Source organism: Phragmites australis, chromosome 22 (assembly GCF_958298935.1).
Source record: "Phragmites australis chromosome 22, lpPhrAust1.1, whole genome shotgun sequence".
Lineage (NCBI taxonomy): Eukaryota > Viridiplantae > Streptophyta > Magnoliopsida > Poales > Poaceae > Phragmites > Phragmites australis.
In genome coordinates this window covers 18607776-18617250 of record NC_084942.1, presented here as the reverse complement: position 1 = coordinate 18617250, position 9475 = coordinate 18607776, and the positions used below count along the sequence as shown (strand labels likewise).

At 36.4% G+C, this 9475-nt stretch overlaps 1 long non-coding RNA gene across 1 annotated transcript; it reads right to left on the bottom strand.

Annotated features, from left to right (window-relative positions):
* Positions 1-6419: 6419 nt before the first annotated feature.
* LOC133904281 (uncharacterized) lies at positions 6420-7373 on the bottom strand. Its single transcript, XR_009907447.1, has 3 exons — positions 7028-7373; positions 6765-6942; positions 6420-6659 (listed from the first exon to the last, which is right to left on the bottom strand). It is a non-coding gene; the product is annotated as an uncharacterized LOC133904281 (long non-coding RNA).
* Positions 7374-9475: the final 2102 nt, after the last annotated feature.

Sequence of the window (9475 nt, the reverse complement as noted above, 5' to 3'; positions counted from 1 at the left end):
ATGCAGATATCAAAGGCAGAAGCAGCTAAAGATGAAATAAAAGAGCATTGGAATTTAGACATGTTCAAAAAGATTCAACAAAGTCTTGTACATACATTACACATCAAGTGTTACCATCAACACTAAAATCATTTAGTTAAGTTTTTGTATAAAAAAATTACAATATAGAAAAATAATGAATTTTTATTACATCAGGAAGTTGAGATTTGCATTGCAGAAGAGCATGAGCAATCAAAAGAATCCCAAGAAAAAGAAATGCAACAAAACAATCAAGACAAGATGAATCTTCAAGAAATCACAGAAATGGCAGTAGCTAAATATCTTGAAGAGGAAGATATTGACAACTTCTTGAAAAATGAAAAGATAATAGCAAGTCAATAAAGCAGTGCAATAGTGGACAGCAAATTAACACCATAAGAAGGCATAGAGTTTGGAACACCGCAAGAGGCTCATCAATAATTCTATAGCATCTAGACCCCTAGGTAAGTGGTAAGTATTTCGGTGATTAATGACAATGTATCATTGTGACTAACAAATTTGTTTTGAAGGGTATCAAAAATTTTAGTTCACAATGATGATTGGGTATTCTTGGTCCCTAAGTTGATTATATGGACGATCAAAGGACATGTACATCAAGATTAAGGATCTTCTAGTTCTAAATGTGACAAAGGAGATGAAAGATACATAGAGTAGTATATATTTTCTTTCTTAGTCTTTTTGACCGTACTATAAAGAAGGGCTAAAAGTACTAGTTTGACCTAGTTGAGTCTAAACTTAGTTTGATGCACACTTGTAAAATTCTAGCACTAGGTAGCTTATAGAAGCCCATAATGTGATGTCATAAAGTTAGAGCTCAAGAAAAGATTGAATTGGATGAGCTCAGTGAATTTAGCACTACCGGATAGTCCGATGTTGTGTTTTTCTGTTCTCACTAGATCATTGTCCCTTGATCTAGAATAGAAGATATCGAGTGCACAGGATGATCCGGTGTATAAGTGTGGTATTCACCGGAACCTTTTCTCAGTGAAATGTTGCCAAAGTTTTAAGAAATGTTACACTGAATAGTCCGGTGATAGTATGGTGAGAGCACCAGTGCTTTTTCAGCAAAATCAATTTTTTCTAGGTGAAATTGAAGTTGAACTCATCGGATTACCCAGTCATGGAAAGATGGGAGCACCAGAGCATTTCTTGCAGAGAAGAATTTTTTGTTCCAAAAAAAGCTACACTCACTGGATGGTCTGGTGAATGCCAAGAAGGATCACTGGACTAATTTTTGCAGAGAGATTGCTTCGGATAGTTTAAAGTTACTCAGTTCACTGGATGATCCGGTGATGGACAAAATGAGCACCGGAGCAATTCTTACAAATAAGGGTGCAGCTGTTTGAAAATTAGAGATCAATTGACTGGATGGTCCAGTGCTAAAGGTATGATCATAGATGCATACACCAGACTTTTATCAGTAGTAATGGCTAATTACAGTTGGCACAGTGTGGTTTTGAAAGTTATGCTCACCAGATTATCTGGTGATTGTGAGAAGATACTCATCGGATCATCCAGTGTTAACAGAAAAAATGGGTTATTAGGCAACAGCTAAATTTGGATCTCTAGCCTATAAAAACCCCCTCACTTGGTTTCAGTTGGCTCTCTTGCGATCCTAGAAGAGCTCATACACTGTGTATGTCATCAAGAAGCAAGAGAGTGCACTTAAATGAATCCCAAGATTCTTAATTGAAGATTAAGGATATCTTTAATGCTTGGACAGTAGCAAGTGAGCATCTAGCTATAGTCTAGGCTTGATCATGATCAAGTGAAGTTATTGGCTTGTTACTCTTGATGGTTAGCAATACCTAGCCGGTTTTTGATGATTGAAGGTGTCTCGGTGAGCTCTTGGAGTTCTTGTACGAGCTCCAGGAAGAGTTATGTGCTTGGTTTGATGCCCATCAATTCGGAGAAAGAGAAGTGGCAATCATGAGTGAGCACTTGAAACTTCATGACTCAAGAGGGAGCGATATCCTTTGTGAGTGCTCCAACGAGAACTAGGAGGAAGTGCCAACTACTCAATACTTCAAGAAAAAATCGATATTCTCTTGTCCATCTCCTTACTTTCCCATATTTACATTTAAGCATTTTACTTACTTACAAGCTTTACTTCCCGTATTTACTTTGTGTTCTAGCTTACTTGTTTTTCATACTTTCGTCTAGTTTGATGATGTAGCTGTATTTCAATTCATCTAGGCTAATTTTACTACTTGTTCTAGAATTCGGTAGGAGTAAATTTTTTTATTAACCCAATTCACCCCCCCCCCCTCTTGGGCCATTTGATGCTTTCAACTTCAAAAAATATACTTGCTTAGACGGATTTGCAGCGGTTGTAGCTCATCATGCGCGAACACAAAGCAAGAAAAGGAACAATGAAATAATAAGGATAACATATAGATGTAACAAACAAGGGAAGCAAGATATATCGAAGGAAGGAGACACACAAGAAAACATATTGCAACAGAAAGAGACACAAATATGCTAGTAAAAACATATTGCAAATGTGCAGTGGTCATATCAGAAGGAAAAGGGATATGGATAGTAACAAGTCTGAACTTGGAGCATAATCATGCATTAAGTGTTGGTGCAGGATACTTTACGGCATACAAAGACGTGACAGAGATTGAAAAGAAGATGATACAGATGCTAAATAAATGTAACATTCCACCAAAAAAGATAATGTACCTGTTATCATATCTTCGTGATGGTCATGAGGCAACACCCTATAGAGATAAAGACATCGCAACTTCAGGGGAAAATCAGAAGAGAAACGAATCAAAGTGATATGATGCAAGCAATCATGTACTTCACAAAGAAAACAGAAGAAAACCAAGAATTCTACTACAAATTCAGAATGGATGATAGCAATGAAGTGAAGTGCATATTTTGGACAGATTCAAAATCAAAAAGATGTTATGCGCTATATGGGGATTGCATCTGCTTTGACACGACATACTTAACAAACAAGTATAACATGTCATTTGCACCATTTGTAGGCATTACAGGGCATGGGCTGACTTGCATATTTGGTTGAGCTTTAATATCAGACGAAACAACAGAAACATTCAAATGGTTGTTTAATACATTCTTAGAGGCTATGGACAGCAAGGCACTAAAATAAATAATAATAGATCAAGATGGAGCAATGAGATCAGTAATAGTGCATGTTTTCCCAGATGCAAATCACAAAAATTGTGTGTTCCACATAAAAAACAAGGCAGAACTCAAATGTGGGAGGAGTTTTGACATAAAGAAAAATCTACGAGAGGAATTCAATGACATAATTGACAACTCTCTAACAGTTGAAGAATTTGAGACTTTGGCAACAAATGATACAAAAACATAACATTAGACACATAAAATACTTTCAAGATATATACAAACACAAGAGAGAGATGGGCACCGGTATGGTTCAAGCAGCATCTCTACCCATTCATAAACACCACAGCAAGAATTGAAGGCACAGATGCAAGGTTCAAAAAAAATATTGGTCCCCAATACAATATTACAAGATTCCTAAAAGAGTACGAAAGAATACAAGAGACTATATACGACAGTGAGTCACAAGCAGATCATGAAACTAGCACAAAAAAGTCATCTAAGCTATGGTCATCATACTGCATGGAACAATAAGCCTAGGAACTATAAAACAACAAAATTTTCAAAAATTCCAATGGCAGCTTAGGCGTGCTATAAAGCTGCATGCACATGAGATATACAAGGAGAAAAAAAATGAAGTTTACACACCACTGGAGCACCCAATTCAGGAATTCAGGAGGAGGACTTACATTGTACTGATGGATCTTCAATCCGATGACTTCTCATGCATGTTCGCGAAATTCCAAAAAGATAGTATGCTATACTATCACATACTCAAAGTGATGATGAGGAATGACATAAACAAGATACCAGATAAATATATAATCAACAGGTGGAGGAAAAAAGAGAGCATGATAAATAGCAGCAATGGAAACGCCTATGCATGGTACTGCAGTACTTAGATTCAATACATTGTCAAGGATGTCTGCAGATCTGAATTCAGAAGGAGCAAAAATAGAAAGTAAGTACAAATATCTTATGGAAGAGTTTGAAAGAATAAAAGCAGAAATGGAGACAATTAATGATCAAACCATGTTTGATAGAGAAGCAGCATCAAACACACAATTTTGGGGGAGTGTAGTTATCACTACTAGAAAAATGATTTGTACAGACAGTTCAGAAACGCCGTGCGGGACATTTTTTTGAACTGTCTGTGGAAAAGAGTCTGTACAAATCAGATTTGTACATACGGTTTTTGAACCGTCTGTACAAATGATTAGTACATACGGTTCTAAATTGGAACCGTATGTACTAATCATTTGTACATATGGTTCTACATTAGAACTGTCTGTACAAATCATGAAATACCAAAAAAATAAAATTATACACCAGGGGCCATTTATGCAGACGGGCCTCCCTTGTGCCCTGTGGCGCTGGACTCCCAGATCCGCGATGGTGCAAGCCTCCTCCATGAAGCTTGTCGCTGGACTCGTCCGTGGAGCTCAGCCCGACCTTCTTCCCCATCTCCATGTACCCTTCGAGCCCCAGCTTTGCCTAACAACCTTTCTGCTGATTACACTATGGATCATCCGTACCATAAAATCCATTCAAAAGTCGAAGCAATATACAAAGTGAATCAACACTACAACCTCTCTCAATTTTCAACACCCTAATCAGCACAGAGCAATCGATCATTTAGATGGGACAAAAACATGCTTACCTAGTGAAAACCCTCAGAAGGAGAGGGCATGTCTGCACAAAGAAACATATACCCAGTGAGTAACTAATGGAGGCTGAGAAGTCTAAATCTTTCTTCAACTGTATCAACTGGATTTTATTTTGTAGAATCACCAACTGGAAAATTTACAGGTGGTAAAATGGCAATACCAAAACTCACAAGTACGTATGCGCACCGTGTACGTGCCGCTATCATTGTTCATGCTTTGAAAATCCCAGTTGATCGTGATGTTCCCGTTCGGATCAATCAGATCATAGGCTCCTGATAGAAGAGCGATCAAACAGTGACTAATATCAGTTAACAGAAACGCACAAGAAGGCAAGGAGGAGAAGAAGATAGAAGAGCTGCTCACCAGCAAATCGAGAGGATAGATAGCACATCAAGATGAACAGGATGAATTGCTCCGTCCCCATCAAAGGATTCTTCACACGCCAAAGCATGCATTAGATTCCCAGATCGGCGGAGGCCCCCGATGCTGCATCGGCGGGCCCGACCGCGCCGGCCTCATCGGCATATCGACCATGCCTACCATCTTAGTTCCTCCTCAACAAAACCAAGGCAATGGTGAGATCGATCGAGCAAGGAAGGAACACGCGAATTAGGGGGGGTGCAGAGCGCAGACACATCAATCTGAGCGAAGATGGGGAGGGAGAAGGGCCAGATCTGAGGGGGGTGGATCTGTCGAGTGGTGCTCGATCTAGATCTGTGGGGTGAGCAATTTGGAGAAGGTTAAACACGTGGGGGGTCGCGTGTCACCGAAGTGGGACACTCCATTGGTTCCTATTGGAACCCGGCTGCACTGCGTCGCGTGTCACAGCGAAGCGGGACGCTCCACTTGTTCTTGGAACCCATCTGTACTGCGTCACGTGTCATAGTGTGAAGCGGGACGCACCAGTTGAGATGGTTACTATTGGTACCTGTCTGTACTGTGTTATTAGTATAGACGGTCTCATTTGAAAACTGTTTGTATTACTAGTACAGATGGTTCCTAAATGAGAACCATCCGTACTAAAGCTGTCCCACTTCGTGGTAGCTACTCTCATCATTTTTTCAAACTGCTCTAGTTTAGAACCATCTGTGATAACCTTCGCACGGACGGCTCTGAATATGCATCTGTATAGGGACGTTCCACTAAATTATTTTTGTAGTAATGTATACAGAACAATGGGCAACAAATTCAATCAAGCACAACAGTACAACTTAAGGATCCAAATGTGGCACGGAGAAAAGGAAGACCCTAAGCATCAAACAAAAGAATATTGCCACTTGTAGAGGAAAAAAAAGAAGAAACAAAAATATGACTGTAAACATTACAGAGGATCAGGTCACAATACAACAACATGCAAGCAAAAAATACAGGAATTTGACGTAAAAAAAATAAAGGATGATGAGACAATAGCAATAGAAACAAATAAGCAAGGTAAAGGAATATACATATATGTAGTTTCTTTCTAAAATAACATTCATGAATTAACATGTGTAAAAAAAATCTGACCACATATGCAAATGAAGGAGATAAAAGAGAAACAAAGCAACACATGCATGAAGAGACATTCATGGAGTCATCAAATTTAGAATATATTTAGATTGAGTGTATGGTCAGAATAGATGAAAAAGAGCATTCAACAAAATGATGTTACATTCCTATTACATTGTAATGAAGCATACAAGAAGTGATTTGTGTAACAGTCAAACTAAAAATTTTGACTCCACAACTGTTTTTCCTTTCTTCCCCCTTTACAAAAAAAATGTAGCATATGATATGTGACGCAACTAAAAAAATATGTATTTGAACCATCTTTCATCTATAGTTCTACGGATGCACAGATCTTGAAAAATCATCCTGTTGGGAAAAAAAGAAAAAGAAAAACATTAAAGATAATGAGTTCTGAACAAATGGAAAAAAATGAAAATGGAAATTTTAAAACCAGTGAAAAAAAAAACTAACCAGACCATAGTAGTTCTTGACTATGCTTGTCTTAGCAGTATTGTGTTTGCTAAACAACAAATCATTAACAATTTGTCCTCAAATATTTCGAATATCATCCTGAGAAAAATCATCAAGAAGTTTCGCTCCAAACCTCCAAAGTTTCATAAACTTGATCACAAAAATGCCGTAATCAACACTGCAAAAATAAAAACAATTATAAAAATAGAATATATCATAAAGACAAAAGGGCACAAATCGCAAAAAAAAAATGAAACACTTACGTGTTGATTTGTTTCGGGACATAAGGATAACCAATCTTGAATTGGTGAAAAGGTATTTCAGCACAAACGAACTCCTACCACACATACATGAAGTGTGGTATCTTCATGACAGAAAAAAAAACTCAAATAAAAAATGGAAAAAGTCATAGAAATAAAAATAAAGATGGAGAGCATTCAGAGAGAAATAAAGAGAGGGAGGGAGAGAAATTTCTGCTAACATGTGCACATTCAAAACAAATTTCTACCTATATGTGCACATTAAAAAAAGAAATATATACAAAGATATATAGATAAATAAACATAGAGAGATAAATACATATATATACAGAGGCTCTCTAAGACACAGAGAGAGAGAGAGAGAAATAGAGAAAGAAAGATATACAGAAATAGATAGAAAATTTCTGAATATATGAGCACATTCGGAGAGAAAGAGATATATACAGATATAGATACATACATATATAGAAATAGAAAAAGATAGACAGAGATATATACAGAAATAGAGAAAGAGAAATGGAGAGAAAGGATACATATAGTGAGAGATACAGAAATAGATATATAGCATATAACAAACATAAACAAATATACATATATGGAAATATACATATATGAACAAACAAAGATATACATATATACATAAATAGCATATGTGTACACAAAATATATACAGAAAAATATACATATATGTATAGAACATTCAGAAATAGCATATTACAGACATACATGCATAGATATAGATATATAAACACACAAAGATATACATATAGGGACAAAGATACACAAAGAAGTAGCATGTTACCAGCCTCCTCCGGCAAAAATTTGGTATTCATCAGTCTTTGAAAAGATAGAATCCAGAAACAGAAATAGCATATTTTGCAAATCAACAATGAAAAGAAAACAATGATCATCGTAGCATATAGGGAAGAAAAGTTGCAAAAATATGATGTAAAAATTGAACAAAACACTAAGAACATTGAATTATAAAAATATAAGGAAATGGAAAGAAAAAGTAGAACAATACAAATACCATGTTTACAATAGGCAAAGGCATGACTGACGCAACACCATCAAAACACTTTAGAACATAAGAAAAATTTGAAGTGTCCTTTATCAAAACATCCTGCAGAAAATATGTAAAATAAAAAAAAAACATAAGGATGAGCTAGATATTGCATACTTCGGTAAAGTTATGTACTTACACCAACAATAGAAAAGAAATAATGTTTATTTGATGTCGTGGGCCGCTCTTCTAAGAAAAAATTTCTGCACAACACATTCATAACAAAAGAAACAACCTTCCCACTAGCAAACATAGAGTGTCCAAGAGAACTGAACTTCACATGGAAATTGCCAATATTAATACAATAAAGGCTACAGTTGGGGAGCAAAAAAGAATAAGTATAAAAATAATAAAAGATATACAGAGGAAACACACGATACAAAGAAGGTACATACGCATGGTGTGTTTTACTGCTTGAGAGCCTGCAAAACGCCATGTAGTACATAATCTCTTGCCTAGTGACACAAAACTTAGAGTCATTATTGAAGTGCTCAATAGAGACAGCAGGTGGTGTGGTTTTCTGTATGGAGCAATAACGTTCATTGATAATAGAGCAATTAACACCAATGCTATCATTTGCATTCTGAGCTTAATTGATACCCCTACTGGCATGGCGATAACTATGCTTAAGGACAATAAAGATGCCATTGTACAATTGGTCAGAATTGTTGCACGTGCTCCTAAGCTTCTAAAAAAAAATTCTCTTCACCATAATTTTAATTTTAGGAGATATCTAGATGAGTAAACACATATACACAAGAAAAAAGTAAAAAGGAACATAAAAAAACATAGAACATGTAATATGTGTAACAATCAATTCCACAAAACACATAAGTTTAACTACTACAAGTATATAAAAAATCTCGATAAAAGAATCAAACATACATTGGTTATTAATGGAGGATTTTTAGCAATGAAACTGGGGGGGGGGGGTCCTTCACAATACCACCATCACAAATCTAGCAATCATCATCGACGACATCCATGGTGATAACATTTTCATCGGCCGAAAAAAATACAGAAACACAACAAAAATAACATACAACAATATACCTAATTAGATAACAAAAAGATGCACAATACTATTGCAGAAGATTTAGAGGATCCAGAATCACGCTTCAAGCGCGAGGGCAACATTGACTTCAAAGAAACTGTGGGAGAGATGGTGCCTGGAACATAATCAACATTACGAACAGCCAAAAACACATCTGCGGGCTATGAAGGATGCAATTTTGCAGCTCCTTTGTTGCAAAAAGAATCAGTCAAATCAAGAAAAAAGACTTTCCTTTTGCAATTTAAATGATCCACATTTTTCTTGTCCTTAAAAGCCTTCCCATCCCCTATAAATGAAAAAAGCAAAAAATAAGAAAAATATAATCAGGAATTAT